The following is a 17,217-nucleotide window of genomic DNA, read 5'->3' as shown; positions in this document are numbered from 1 at the left end:
ATTTTATCACTGCATCAGTTAATTGGTTTTCACAATACAGCACCTGTAGTGCTCCACTTTCACTCTCCCATCAGCTTTAAGCATACTGGTTGGCCTTATTGAAGGGCCCCTCCTTGACCAGACCACATTTTCTATGGTGGTCTTGTAAGTTGCAAGGAAGTTATGCATGCATATATGTTTATGGTGGATTGTCTACCTTTTGCTACAAAATTATGCATGGGGACTGTATTATACTGCACTACTCTCATGCAGTGCATAGTACACATATGACATACATGTGCATACGTGGGTTAGTGACCATGCTCTTCATACTTTGTAAGATGTGTCTTTCCTGATTATACTAGACCTCACTCTCCTTATCAAAATTGTGTGACTATTTATATGCTTCTTCTGCACTGACAGTGGTTATGCATAGGTGTTTACATTATACATGATGACATGCTTATGGTGATAGCAGTACACTGCCATTTTGTGTGTCCATCTTTCCATAACACACACATTCCACAGAGATACCTTATGAAAGGTACAAGGCCTAAACAGCATGTTCTACATGGACCAATTCATAGCCCTTTGCGCAATACTTGGTAGCCTACAGACTGCTTAGAAGTGACCTGTTTCTGGCATACAAGGCATCCTCTGACCCAACACTAATTGATTTACTGCACATCAACAAGTCTAATGGCATCAGAAATACTTGGTTCAGGGATCTTATCCTCTTCTACAGCATCAACAGAATGGTTTGGAGGGACAGGTATAGCTCACAGAGCATACCACTACTCTGGAACAGACTCCCCATCCACATTAAACATAGTTCATCCCTTTCTATATTCAAGCTCAGCTTGGGGCTATGGATGAGAAAGATAAAATGTATCCCAGAACTGCCCCCTGTGCTACTAATGGACAGAGGTAGCTCCTAAATGCTTTGTCCCATGCATGTGTCCCTTCAAATTATCTGTGGTATGATCCTAGTTATTCTTATTAGGGATAATATATAATTATTGAGCATGGGGTGGGTAAGGCCAGTCTCTAACAAATGGGATAGGTTAACTTGAGCACAAAAAGGGGATTTAGCTAGGCTTAAAATGGCCCACAAGGGCAGTTATTGTCACCTGCTCTGTGTTGATATCATAGTAGAATCTGCTGTCACATACCCATAAAGTAACCAGGAAAATAGTTACAGTGGAATCCATTTCTCAGCTTGACATGTGATACACTCCTGTTGTAATCACTTTGTGTTTCCATATTTGCATGCATGAGCATATGTGTGTTTGTCTGTGCCTGTCTGTATTTGTCTGTGTGCATGTGTGCCACACACAGACATCTGAATGTATGGTTAAGTGCCTTGTAGTGTGTGTGTGTGTGTGTGTGTGTGTGTGTGTGTGTGTGTGTGTGTGTGTGTGTGTGTTTGCCTGCACTGTTGTAGCCCATTGAAATCAGCAGCTCCCAAGTAACCATGAACTCCTGCTGATGCTACCTCACAGCATGTGTGTACACATGTTGGATCTGATGGAGACTTGTTTATTTTCTCTACCGACAATAACATTGCTGTAGTGTGCAGATTTTTGGCTTTTTATGGAAGGATTGTCACACTTCTTTTGGTGGTAATGCAATCAGTTGATACCATGTCACTGGGGATATGCCAACCTATGCAAATGCTGAAGATATGCCAAACTATGCCAATACTGCCAACCAGGTGTTCTGTGGCAATAACCGCTGAGGTGGTATGGCAGATAGGTGCATGCATGAGTTATTAGGTGTCATGGTTAGGGGGATTGTGCTCTGCTTTGTGTTATACGGAAAATGGTGTACTGCCAATATTCAATGGCTGAATTGTAAGGTGCTGAATCCATAAATGTAGAATGCATGTTATCAGCATGTAAACCCATTCTGATGTCATCCATATATCTCTTTTTTACTCATTTTATATACATATAGGTAAAATACCCATAATGACTAGCAGCATACAGCTGCATCTTATGGTATAGTGTTTCTCTTTCAGCCAACAGATTGGCATTTACAGACATGCCACATGTGCAGGTTATTATATAGCTGGGATTTTTGTGATACCCGATTAATTTCTCTGTCTGTTGACATTCAGGTTGACATATGTGAAGTAGTTCATGGTTACAGCAAGATTATCTGCATTCACAGGACAATGTTTATGCTTACTTATATATAGACAGTGGGCTATCAATATAACTACCCAATAGTGCAATGGTCCAATGCAGGGTGCTAATGCACAATGTGTCTTTATGGCCCATTATGGTTAAATGCTTGTGCTAAGAAGAATGGTGCACTATGAACCATGTGGCTAAAACATACAACATAAAGACATTCACATGTACCTACCATATGCAATATCAATGGGAAAATATTTTGCCAAGCACACATGTAATTATTTTAGTTGGAGGGCAGCATACATGGATCTGTCATATGACATTGCTCCATGGTGATATATATTGCCTGAAATCTAGTTGTATGTGTATGCCATTCTTAATTGGTCTATAACATAGTGGTGACTACCAGTCAGCTGTGGTTCATTGTCCTTGCTGTATCTCTGGGCTATGTCCATAGTGACATGGTAAAATAATGGTCATATGTCTTTCTGCCAACATCTGTATGCACTGTAGCATTATCCTTTTACAGTGTTTGTACAGAGGTACTGTTACACAATCATTATTAGGGAGACCGGCATTACTTAGAAGTGCCACAGTTGTGGCAATAGTTTTCATTGCTATGTATGGATAATGATATATTACCTGATACTTCTGTATGAAACATGGATGTGATATGCAAGGTAATGCACCCCTTTCTGTTACAGATATTGATCATGTTACTTTGTACTTTCCATGATATGCTTTGTGATATGCCAGAGGTTCTCTGCTACTGCCTTGGGAAGGACAATAACCCCACAAGATGGCAACTTTATTCTCCTGATGTGCATATCTCGACCAAGACTGTGCTTTGTAGCACAATATATGCCAGCTCATGTAATGAAACACAATATTTTCTGTGTACTTATAGAGGTGCCTGGACACCTGTGATATTGTGGATGTAAAGGATGTCTATACAGTTGTCTTTACTTGGGTGTCACTGTACATTCAGAATCACACGTTAAGTCCTGACACCATTTATAGCTGTGACACATATACAGTTGCAAGCAGCTGTGACAGGTTCCCCATTGGCATTGCAATGGGATGCCTCCTTGTGTCTGTACCCCTTGATGTGTGCATCTTCTGCTTACCTCTGTTTATGCGGACATGTCAGTTGTACTGTTGTTATTATGCCACATGTGCAGCTTTACAGCTCCCCCCTGCATGTTTTTCAGGGCACTGACCATTTTAGTGGTAAACAGACTCATGTTTGGCCATATTGTTTATGGCTTACAGTTGATCATTGTTGTAATGTGCACAATTATAAATTACAACTCCGTTCTGCCTAATAATCTCCTCCATCGTCAATGATCTGATGTTTTGGCCATGTACTGTCACAGTTATGCCTCTATTTGTATAACCACACTTTTGGCCTTTTTGTAGGCTGTGTCTTTGCACAGCTATGGACAAAATGTCCAGTGCTAAATACACTTTTCCTGCCACATCCATGTTTTTGCTGTGTAGTCCATATGTATGTGTGTGATACACATTACACCACTGCCAAACATGCATGTGACATTCATGTTGTACCTAGGTGTGTACTTGGTGTCTCTATTGGCAACTGAAAAAGACAGCAGGGCCACATATCATGGCTCATGTGAAGTGTATATATTTCCCACAGTAGCTATGATGGTATCCACTTATGTCTCTTTGCAACATGTTTGCATGACATTACATATTGTTTCAGTTTATAATAATGACATACTATTAATGTGCCATTGTCTATGAGTAATATGCTTCTGTTGTTCATTGTGTTGTGGACTGTAGGCTGTGTCACACTAATGTGGCCATATTTGTCCATTGCTCATCTCATGTCCCACCAATTAGTATTCATGACAGCTAGGATGTCTTCATTTGGATGCCATTACCCTTTCATATTAATATGCACTATGATGTGGAGGCAACTATGCCCTTTTATCAAAAATGCTCTCGCAAATTACACATTTTGCAACATTTGAATCACTTTCCTTAGATGTGCATAAATAGCCATGCATATTCTGGAAGGTGACATGGCAGATGATGCAACTGTTTTTTAAACTTTGCAGAGACTGCATGTTTCTGTTTTGAAAACCGTACACAGTGCATGTTGTTCTGAACCTGGTTGTATTGTGCTACATTTTGCAGCTGTCCTGACCTATATTGAGTTTAAGTGCTGACCCACTGTAATGGTTTTCTTGGGCAGGAACCCATGTCAGCCTCTTTCACGCATGTTTTTTATGCATTTATCCATACATGTCAGAGTAAATTCCTTTGTGTATAGTCCCATACATGTGGTGCATTACCATACACATTCCTTGAGGACATGTTGTATATCAATCTGTGTGTGGTCCTATACCACAGTGCCACTGTCCATCCCCATTATCTCATACTGCACTGTAGACGTTAAACTGCCTACAGTGCCCTTGTTCAGATACCTGCCAACTGTTTACTGTGTGTTTTCCTGCACAAATTACTGGACACCAATGGCCTACATTACATGTCCAACACTGTGGCTACATGAAACACCTACCTGCATTGTACCTACAATTTCTGCATTCTGCACAGCACAATTCTAAATTTCTATGTTACTGTATAAACAACTACAGTGATGTGTACATTGCCCATAGTGGACTACAGCATGCATGCTAAGTTTAGGCTTGGGCACATTGTGCTTTGTTACTTTTACATGCAATTTGCTGAACCGTGGCCAACATTTGCATTTGCATATTTGCAGTACCAGCATTGTGGAAGTCCAAATGTGTAGTAGAATGCTACATACCTTTCCTGCCAATGCTGTTTGTGCTGCCAGGTGTTGTGGTACTCATATATAGCTGACACATTTCCAGATTCATCACTGTACACAAATGACATATCTTTAGTTCAACATGTATTCTATTGTGCATGGACAACCTTCATGATAACTACAGCCTTTACATATCATGTCAGCAGTTATTCACAGCCCACCTTTGGAGTAGATGCATTAACATTTTACAACATTGCAGCTCATGTGTTGTTTCCACTGGAGTATTCAGAAGCATTTGTTGATATGCTGGCACATGCATTGCTCCACTCCCCCATTTTTTTAATTACTTGTTCACCTCCCCCCAGTCATGTGCTGCCTGCCTATGTTGTATACATGTGTGTGATCCCATCCCTGTGTGGTGCATCCCCCTGTCCTTGTCTATTATGTCTTGTCTATTTTTATTATCCTGTCTTCCCCCCTTAACCTATCCCATCTACCAACAGCTTACCTATGCCCCTGTTCTAAAAATAAATTGAGACCTATCCTCACAAAATAATACATATGCCCCTCCAACCATCCTTTCCCTTCTATTACATGTAATATCCTGCTTCTCCATTTCCTTTTCTGCTTTCCAATCTCCCTCGTTACTAGAGGTGTTACATGTTATATGTTGTGTGTGCTCATCATAAATGTTCCACTCCACAAATATTTTTTAAATCACTACTATTTACCACATTGGTGATGTGGCTTGGTATATGCCACATTCATATATATATATATATATATATATATATATATATATATATATATATATATATATATATATATTTTTTTTTTTACTTATCCTGAGCTGATCAGTACCATTTGCAAACTAGCCACTTCCTGCATTTATATTTACATGTATACATACATACATACTGCTATCCTCACAGTTTTGTTTATCTTCTAGCATTGCATATAGTGTTTTTTATTGTTCCACTGCATTGTATGTGACACTGGCTTACTAACTACTAGCATTATCTGCCACATTTAATAAAATTATAATTAATAAAATTGTAATCTTTGCTTTCATAGTACACTTTGTATGTTATGTTTATGTGTAGTTTCTTTCGCTTTCCTCACTACTAGTTTCTTTAACTTGCATCACTGCCTTTACTTGATGTTTGGGGAGGGTTTAGTCCTTTACCAGCAAGACTCCAGCACCATTTTTATTTTTAGGTGACTTGCTAATCACAGTATTTGGGTATTCTTACTTAGTCTGGTGGAGTCTGTCCACCACTTTTACCACTGTTCACAGTGCTGTTCTTTTGGAATACTGTGCATTGTATGTGATGTCAAGACTTATTTTCCTCTTATCTGCACATCATAGTAACTGTACCACAAGTTAATTTAAGTCTCCTTCCATTCAATATTTTCATTAACAAAATGCACACTGCCACAATGCATGCTACTGTAGTAGAATAGAATATTCTGCAATATGTTTTCTCTGCACTCACCATCTCACAATTTTAAATTATGACTTAAGTAATTAAGCCTTGCCACTTTGGTAGTATAGAGGGTTAAAGCCTCAATAATGTCCAGGCAACCTGGGTGCGATTAGCAGCTCAGGTGACAGATGGAGAGGCAAGGAAGGAGGGATAGATGTTACCATCACTTACCTGTGGGCATCATCCACATCAGTCCCTGGTACAGGCTGGAAATGGTGCATCTGTAGGCATGCCTGTTAAAGGGAACTAGGCTAGAGACTTGGCTGAGCTACTGCAGAGGTGGGTCGATTTGGAGTACATCTCCATTGCATATCTATTCCTCGGGCTTAGCACAAGATCTGTAAAGGGAGGGAGAAGTAAAAACGGGTAGGCCATAAAATGTAATCCCTCCAGGATGGATGGATGATGAAGAATGTCACCCCCCCCAGGATGTTCTTAGGATCTTTGCTGGCTCTGAAAAAATGTGTGGGCAATGGACAGAGGATAGATTGGAGTATTAGCAGACCCAGGACATAGGGCACTTGGATGGCTGACCAAAAGAAAGACAAGAAAAAAGAGAGCAAAAAAATAAAAAAAATATATAAAATAAGCCTTGCATATTATTTCCACTGTCATTATTTGAGAGAAACGGAAAAAAAAATCTTCCTGGGATAAAGATACACAGCTTCACAGCTACAACTTATTTTTTGTATTTGATCCTGGAAAGTTCAATTATAGTCGCGTAGCAGATCACATATGACTGCACGCTACAAATATTTCTTGAATTCTTTACCCTCATCTGTATAAGCGCATCTTTTAGAGTATATAAAACTGTTGCTTAAAAGTACATTTTTTCAAGATTAAAGAAATATAGTGCTATATACAAGGCATACAACATAAATCGGACTTTGAAGAAAATATGTTTGCAACAGGGCAGATTTTATTTCAAGAAAATGAATGCTAGCTGTTAAATCATTTCAGACATTTCAGCTTGTGGCTCATTCAGCTGAAGTGAGCTCTGTGTCTGTGTATATATTCAGAATCATAAGCACTTGTTAGAATGTACTGCATTATTTTGAGAAAGAATTTGAATGCCATCAAAAGATTTATGATTTTCATGGAAATTTGTAGATACAGCTCCAAAGACAAGACTCTGGACATCCTTCCAAGAAACAGTCCTATTGATTTAACATTTCTAATATTTGCTGATTCTCAGCATAAGATCTCTATTTTAACATCAACGCTCTGGATATAGCAATGTGAGGTGCTGTTGGTATTAAAACATAGTGTGTTTTGTCAATACCATAACTTTGTATACATTTTCAAAGACCAGACAAATCCATAAAAGTGGAATTTACAAAGTTCATACTTTCTAGTTCCTCTGGTTATATTTATTATATAAGACAACCCTTCCAAAGAATGCATTTATTAACTTCAAAACTTTGTAATGTAGTCTATTTCTTCATGTAAAAATGTATATATAAATTCAAAGGTTACGTTTTAGTACTGTGGGATGTTAGTGGATTTAAAATCTATTGAGAAACATTAGTATATAATTCTGTTTGGAATGAACAAATCCATTAAAACAGAACTGACAAAAATACTGCTTTAAATATTCTTTCTTTTCATGATTCTGCACTGGGATGGATTATGTTATTATTATATATGGCATGACCACCTAGATTATTTTTTAGCTGTTTGAGCCTTTTCATAAGTGCTCAAGTAACCTAATTAATGAAGTCTAGTTTCCCCATCACATGGTCTTAACCACACTGAATAATGCAATTGCAATAAAGCAGAATTCACATTTTAAATAACTGATTGGCTATCAAGTTAGTCTACTATATAAAAAGGTGACCAATTAACTGTTTAGAAACATCCTCCTTTATCAAATGATCAAATGATGTAGTGTATGTTTTTTAATTCTAGCAATACATTTCTCTAAACGTACAGTGCTGTCTTCATCAGAAATAATAGCTGAGAAGCATGACAAGGTAAGACTTATGAAAAAAACAAGCTCAAACTTGTGATATAAAGTCTCACATTAACAATGTCTGTAATACAAGTTACATTACAATAGCAACTATGCATCCTTATAACAGAAATGTACCTTTTTCTAAATTCATTTTTATTTTAGCATGTAACTATAATCCACAGGTTACCAGTGAAAAACTATGGCCCATAATATTAAAATAGATTGAAAATCTGTTGTTCAGTTATTCTTACTGCTACTACAAATCTCAGAGCTACAATGCTTGACTGAAGGACTGTGTAGAACAGCTCTAGGAAACAGAACATCATCAGGCTTTTCTTCTGGCTTAAAACATCTGACTGTTCACAGGTCTTTTCACATGTGCAGTTACTTCTCAGTGAAGTACTACAAGTCCCACTTGGTGTACCTAAAAGTCAACCTTGGGACCCATTCTCTTTAACATCTTTGTAACTGACCTACATAAAGCCTGTAAAACTGCATACTTTGTACAGTATGCAGATGATGCCACAGTTATCTGTATTGCAAAAAAGCATCAACAAACTGCAAGAACCTACCTAGGAGTCCTCCTCTCCAGAGACCTGGCTGACATCTGCCCAGCTATTCCTAAACCAAGTAAATCTAAACTAGTCCTATTTACTCTCAAACAGCTTACAATTAACAAAACTGCCTTCTCAGTTACATCTGCCAACAAAATAAAAATTGAACTTGTCACACATACTAAATTACTAGGCATCTGTGTATATGATAACCTACAATTTGGTATAGTTAAAAAAATTACACCTAAAACTACATTCTCTCTGTAGAGCCAAACCCTTCCTCTCAGACACTATAAGAAAACACATCATCTCTACTCTCCTCTTGCCTACTCTAACATATTCTGCACTCATTCTTAACAACATCCATATGACCTTGCCAAATAAACTTGAGCAATGTTACTACAAAACGGCATGGTTTTCTGCCAACCTTCCAAATAGAACCAACCACTGTGGCATCCTAAGGGGATTACGGTGTCTGGAATTCCCACACTATCAAACATACTCACAACTTCCACAAATTCATAACATCGTGTATAAGCCTAACAACTGTCCATCCATTTTCCAACCTCATACAAACATATAACCCTTCCAGGTCACTACATTCATCAGACAAATACCTTTTACATGTATCCAAACCCAACAATCCTGCTGGCAAATCATTATTTTCCCACCACCTCGCTAAATCCTGGAAATTCATCCCACTAGCAATACAACAAGAAAACTCTCTAAAATCACTTAAAACTCAACTAAAGTCCTACCTACTCAGTTACCAGCTCTGTACATGTGATGTTCCTGGATAATCTCCAAACCTTTACTGTCACCCGTCTTATGTAACTGGCCATAATGCAGCTACTTCTTCACAATCTCTAACCATCTGACTATCATCTATCGTTCTCCACTACTATGACTACTTCCATTTTACCTGGCCCTCCTTGATACTCCTTCATAATATATAACCATCTTCATCTCATAAGTACCTCACTGTCTTCTACTCAACATCTATTTACAGCTGATTCCATTTGAAAGTAACTGGACTCTTATAAGCTTGATGCTAGCTAATATTTTACTGTAATCTTGTTTTAGCTGTCATGTTTTTATTAACTGTCATATCATTACTATTTTATATATGTTAATTCACTATTCTGTGTATGTACATTTATTATATGATGTATGCACATTTATTATATGATGTATGTGTATTTATTAAATGATGTATGCACATTGATTATTTTTTAACTGTCGTATCATTACTAGTTTATGTGTTCATGTATGTATGTACATTTGTTATGTAAATCTTGTTTAACTGCCTTCAACTCATTCTGTAAAATGGAGAATTTCTCCCCAGGCCTCCACTGAAAATGGGACTTGTACCCAGTCAGACATTACTGGTAAACAAAATCAATCAATCAATCAATCAATCAATCAATCAATCAATCAAATCAATCAATCAATCAATAAAAGCACTCTGTGACATGTTTGAACATATAACATTGTAGAACTATCAAAGCCTGTTTCTTTCATTAGAAAAATGTCATACTATGAAGAAATAAGTGTGGAAGACAGGGAATGCTAGCTTCCAAGAAACCCAGCTCATGGAAGATGCAGGAAAGCATTGCCTTTTTGAAGACTTTTGAGTCTCTTTCTCTCTCCTTTTCTCTCTCTCTCTCTGTTAATGCATATATAAGCTTTCTGTACCATGGAAAAAATTACTTGGTGCTGCAGCTGGGGAAAAACAGCTTTGTTCTGTTGTAAAAGGAGCTGCAGAAAGCTTTAGAAATGATATTGAAATCTGATGCCTCGGGGTCTCATGTAACTCTGGAAGATGAAAGCAAATACAGTATCTGGATTCATCAGCACTCATTACACTTACATGCATGTATATTTGAGAAAGCATTCAGCATATAATTATATATTTTGCATTTGTGCATAAATTTAACATTGTGCTTCTGGATCATGTACAGAGCTTAGATAGTTCTTTTCAAAAAATATTGGATAGTGAATTCAATCTCTGGGATGCAGAATGGGTTACCATGAGAGGTAACACTTACCAAGAGTGACTTCCCCTTAAGGTAACTGTTTCCACTTCAGAGACTGCCCCACCACAATTTCTCACTAGCAGGAGCATCAGAATGAGGGCAGTCTTGCTGGCCATGGTAGATGTACTCAGGCAATCCAGGGGGATGGTTAATGCTAATTAGCCATGTACTCTCCCCAAGAAGTGCCTGTGGCTTCTAGTGTATGCTGCCCAGTGAATCATTGCGCTGCACAAATTACCATGTTTGGCTGAAATATTTAACACTAGTTAAAGATGATGGTCATCATTTGACTTCAATGGAAGAAGTTACTGTGCAAGTAAGTTCAGAGAAGTTCAGAGGAGATGTGAGGGTAGGGGTAGGGAATGTGATTGTGTGTGGAAGTGTGTCTGCATCTCTCTAGGGGCATGAATGGAGTTAGATGAATGTGCATGTGTGTGCCTGTGCACCTGTGTGTGTTTGCCTGGTCACAGTGGTAGAAGGGGGTTTAAGTAGAGTATCAACAGTGTGGTTTTATCTGTGTGTGTGTGTGTGTGTGTGTGTGTGTGTGTGTGTGTGTGTGTGTGTGTGTGTGTGTGTGTGTGTGTGTGTGTGTTAGCACGTGCAGGTGAATGAATGAGTGTGTAGATGAATCCGATTGAGAATGTGGTGGCTGTTTGGTGTTGCTTAGGTGTCTGTGTGTGTGTGTTTGTACCAGGAAACATTAGCATATAATTCTGCTTGGAATGAACAAATCCATTACAACAGAATTGACATGCATGTGCGTGTGTGCATGTGAACTTCTGAATGCATGTGTAAATAGGGAGGCCTGTCCTAATGCAATGCATGGGCTGTCACTGTGTGCACTACAGCTTCCACATGGTTGACAGCACTCGTAGTAGAAAAATGTGATTCAGAGACTTGCAAATGAGATGATAATGAGGCCTTCCTCATTACAGCCAAGGCTGTCTATGAATCACATTTTTCATGGATCAAATAAGTTGTCTAACTGCATGAGGCACTTTACTCAACTGCAAGGGCTTTTTCTAAATCTCAGGGATTGTTTTTCCAACAAAGGGGATAGATAAGATAAATAAATGTGCTGTCATTAAGTTTGGAAAATAATTGATATTATGCAAAAGTGACATCTCATATTACTGAGAGTAACCTTTGATTATGTCACTACACTATTACCTCTCTTTATTTGGAACATAGAAATAACAGTAGGCAAGTGATCACAGGGAACAATGCCTAGTTATATACACCTTTAAGTGGACAAAGTTAAAAATTCTTGCCTCCCTTGTCAGTCACTTAATGCTGCTTACCAGCCAGTTTGATACTGGTTACCTCCCAAATCATGTTAACTGTTGTATTACTACTCCTGTGTTTACTATGTCTAATTGTACGGATTCATAACTATGTGTTACTGACCCTATATTTACTATGTTTAATTGGTATGTATTTATGTCAAATATTTCTAGCTGGGACTCCACTGAAAAGGAGCTTTTGCTCCGTTGGATTTTCCCAGTCAACAAAAAGAAATGCATAAATAAATAACCAAGTGATAATAAACTTTTGATAGTTTGGTAAACTTTGTTTTTTTTCAGCACATATCAATTTTGCCTCTTAGTATTGCCATTATTTTACAGATCTAACAAATACTCATGATAATTGTAGATGTCTGAACAGAATAATCATTGCTGTTGGACATTTGTAAGATGAATGGCATTAAAGCTGCAAGTGGATAATTGTTTACTGGTCAGATCATGAAAACAGGGATACAAGGCAACCTCTCATACTGAGACCACAAGCAGGAAACCGGGCTGAGAAGGATTGCATAATCTGCACTATTTTCTGTTCTTCTATGGTGCTGGCAATGAAACAATAAACTCTGTTACCAAAAATACTCTTGAATAAGAGGTTTAAATTATGTACAGTATGTCATTCATCAAGATACCTAACAGCAAAAAAATAAAATTATACATCTAATTTTAGGATTTCATTAGACAGGGCAAAAGCACACTTCAGGTTTACTTTAAGTTTAAGGATGTCACTGCCCTCACACACAGAGAACCTTACTGGCCCAAGGTCAGCTACTGGCCCAAGATCAGCTGCTGCATGGCTAAAATGGTCAGACTAACCCATTTGGAGTAAAGGGGGTATGAGAGTGGGACTCCCTCCTGCAGCAGTAATCCTTTTATTTGATAACCTTTGGTTATTCCTCACACCATTGTATTACATTCATCATAAAGGTCATTGATACAGCACATTCATAAGACACATGGGAGAGTATGAAGCAGTGAATCAGTGCAATACGACTCTCAACACAAGTGTATGGCTTACTACAATTCACATAAGACAGCAGTGGTGAAATGTGCCCTACTTCTAGACTGCACTTTTAATCTGCAATGTTTTGGAAGTTATGAATAGATGTTCAGATGGCAATCTCACACATAATCTGAGGTGAGATGGTCTTGAAGAAAGAAGCAGTGGTAACCGCCTACCTTGTTACGTGTGCCCTGACCTATTTTTTTGCTGTGTTTATCATAACAGAAGGCAATTCAGTTTGCTAGCCATTATAAAAGTTTTTGTTTAGTTAATAGGTATCGTTATTAACCTATCATGAAGAAAACAAATAGTGACTTTTTTTGTTTGAATCCCTGAATCTTTTTTGATGCAATAATTTATTGAGCATACACATGTATGGTTTGTGCAAGTCTCTCTCTTGTGTTTCCAGATTTGGTAAGTAAGAATGGTAACTATATGATTGGACTGGGTTACAATTCATAAACCACCTTAGATGCCAAGTAAAAAGGGTTTGTGTTTAAGTGTAAACAGTTTTTGTGGAAGACTCTACACATCACTGTTTGCAGTTTGGAGTCTTCTGTCTGAGGTAATTGCTATGATCAGAAGAGTTTTCCAGGATATATAAATATATTGAGATCAACTGTTCTGGCAGTAAAGAAAGAGGTACAGTTAACTTTTTTGTGTAGAAGTTCAAACCTCAGACTGAAGGTGTGAGTGTCTGAGTGTCTGAAGACTAAGGTTCCTGTTAAGGAATTGTTTAACACCTGTATTAGATATAGAAGGAAGACCCACAAGGATGGAGTTAGAAATGGATGACAGGCATGTTGAAGCCCAAGCTTTCTTTAAATAAGTCTGTGAGATATTGCAGGACAAATGAAGGAAGTGGAATCAATAACCTTCATTTCACACCAAAGTGTGGACATAATCCATTTATAGAGGTATGACTTCTTTGCAGTAGCCTCCTTGCTTGTTGTGTATAACTAGTCGATCATTTGACAAAGTTCTGCCTGAAATAGTATCTGACCTCAATGTGTGTGTGTGTGTGTGTGTGTGTGTGTGTGTGTGTGTGTGTGTGTGTGTGCATGCGTGCGTGTGTGTGTGTGTGTGTGTGTGTGTGTGTGTGTGTGTGTGTGTGTGCATGTGTGTGTGTGTGTGTGTGTGTGTGTGTGTGTCTGTGTGTGTCTGTGTGTGTGTGTGTGTTTGTTTCAAAAAAGCCAGCACTAGACTGTGATTACACCATATCAGGTTTAATGTGGGACTGAATTTAGTTAAAGATTTCCTGTTTATGAAACATACAATACATCATGTGACCTTCAGTTTGGTCATTCAAACCAATAGAAATTAGCAATATAATTTCTAAGCAAATCTTCCAGCATCGATTCTTGCACTCTGTGCATATGGCTGTAGTTACTTAATACTTTACAAATGGTCACCAAACGTGACACCAAGGAACAAAGCAATAATGCAGAGGATGACTTATTTGGAGCAATTAGGCAATAGCAAAGAACTAGGCCTGATTGCAATAATATTTGAAAATATAAAAATAACATTACTGTGGATTTAATTACAATGCCTAATGTTAAGCCATGACCATGAAAATAATTACAAGATAGTTGTGTTGTTGTTCGTGGGCAACATAAATTATCATATGATAGCCAGTATGATTCTAAATATTGAAGTGAATTTAGTTTAAAACTGAAAAATATGGCATAGTGAAACCACTCTTTGATTCTGGCTGTCTTCCTTTTTGAGTGGTGAATTGCTTTTGCCATGTCTAGTCCAGTCATGCAGCTATTGCTGTCTTTAAATATACACATTGTTCCTCAGACATATGCATTCAGTATTTTCCAGTTTGGACATAATTGCTTACAGTGGAACACTGCAACAGTTGGGATAATTATGTTTCTGGACTACTTAATAAAGATGATTCCATTTGATGGTCCAGGACTGGTGGAAATGTGACAACAGTGAATACAAGCACTGATGGCCTGGCAGTTCATGGCTTCACAAGTACATTTTCTATTCATTAAGCATTTGCAAATCTGATTAACGACACTAAAAAGGTATGTTCTACCATATGGTGCAGGAAAACTCTCAAATGTTATGTGAAGCATGATATGGTGTCTTGAGGACAACGGGTTTATTTACAACCAGTGGTTGCTTTAGATAACCCAACTTTTTCTTAAATAAATGGTAAACCGTACAACTATTGTTTTTGCCATGCACCTAGTTTGTTTAAGCAATTATTGGTGTGTTTAACTATATAGGTTTAGATATATATATATATATATATATATATATATATATATATATATATATATATATAGGTCTACCTGAAAACACAGAATGCTGACAATCCAGACAACGAGATAACCGACATTGGAAGATCGACAACGGAGATGACCAATGATTGAAAATCCCGACACTGTGAACACCGACATGTTAAGGTAAGTGTGTGATAGTAATGGATGTTAGGATCAGGGTGTGGGTAAGGTAAGTGTACGATAGTGACCGACTTTAAGGTTAGGGGCGGGTTAAGTGAGCTACGGTTAGGGTGCAGGAAGGTAAGTGTGCCATAGTGACAGACTTTAGGGTTAGGGGCCGGTTAAGTGAGTTAGGGTTAGGGCGCGGGTCAGGTGAGTGTGCAATAGTGACGGTCCTTAGGGTTAGGGTTTGGGTTAAGGTTAGTGCATAGATAGTTGTAAATGTAAGGTTTAGAGTAGGTTTGTAAGGTTTTTGGTGTGCTTGTGTTGTGTGTGTGTTTTATGGAAAAGGTATTTGTTTTGTTTTGTTGATTGTCAGGATTGTGGTTTGTCGGGCATGTGAAGTTTCGTGTTTCTGAACTTTCGGTTTTGTGGTGTCGGTTATCTTGTTGTCGGTGTTTTTGCGTGTTGGTGTTTTCAGGTAGACCCATATATATATATATATATATATATATATATATATATATAAATATATATAATTTACATATAGAAAGAGACTGAGAGATAGAACTCTATTATTTGGCTGTCAATACATTTTGTTGAGCTGTTCCACTCTTTACGTGTTTATTTGAATTAATATCAATATTCAGCTGACTTGTGATGTAGCGCATTTTCATTTCCTTGATTATAGCCTTCTAATGTTTGTTTCAGTTGGGTCACAGGTAGATTTCATGGAGTTAGTGTATACACACACACACACACACACACATATTATATATATATATGTGTGTGTGTGTGTGTAAGAATTTGTATTTGCTCATTTTGTGAACTGTTGGGTAATGTAACTGTAACTTTGCAAAGAAGAGAAAGTTCATTTTGATTTGGAAATGTAAGGAAGCAGTTAAATGTTTTATTTCTGCAGGGTGGATATGCAATTCTGATGACTGGAGAAGGGATTGTAAACAGTAAACAAAAATCTTATTTAGGGTTGTAAAAGTAATCATGATGAATAATGAGTTTTAAGAATGGATTTTTTTGATATATTAATATATTTCTGCTTCTTTCAGGTTTTACTGTAGTGCTATTGCATTAGCTGGCTTTTGTTTGATGAATCAAGTCAGGTAATGTTTCCAGTCTTTTAAATTAAATGCAGTTTGAGGTTTTTTTAATGGGTTTTCATATATGTATGTATATATGGATTCACTTCAGAAGCTCAAAATACTGAAATCTTGAATTTCAGTATCTCGAGCCCAAGAAGTGGAATGCACAAAACAACGAAATCTAAAACCCATGAAATTCAAAACCTCGCATACCGGAAGTTTTGAATTTCATGGTTTTACTACACACACACACACACACACACACACACACACACACACACACACACACACACACACACACACACACACACCATCCACCACACAAACGCACACCATCACTCTACTACATGAAAGCAGGGGGGCAACCCACAAGCCACAAGCCACACCCCCCCACTTAAATATTCTCACTCCGAGGTCGCACTACATACAAACACACAAAAAACACCATCATACAAGCTACTTTCTCTTTGCACACACACATCAGAGCAACAAAACACACTGACAC

This window comes from Protopterus annectens, chromosome 3.part0, assembly GCF_019279795.1.
Source record: "Protopterus annectens isolate FY-2018-M chromosome 3.part0, PAN1.0, whole genome shotgun sequence".
Classification (NCBI taxonomy): Eukaryota; Metazoa; Chordata; order Ceratodontiformes; family Protopteridae; genus Protopterus; species Protopterus annectens.
This window is presented reverse-complemented; position numbering follows the sequence as displayed.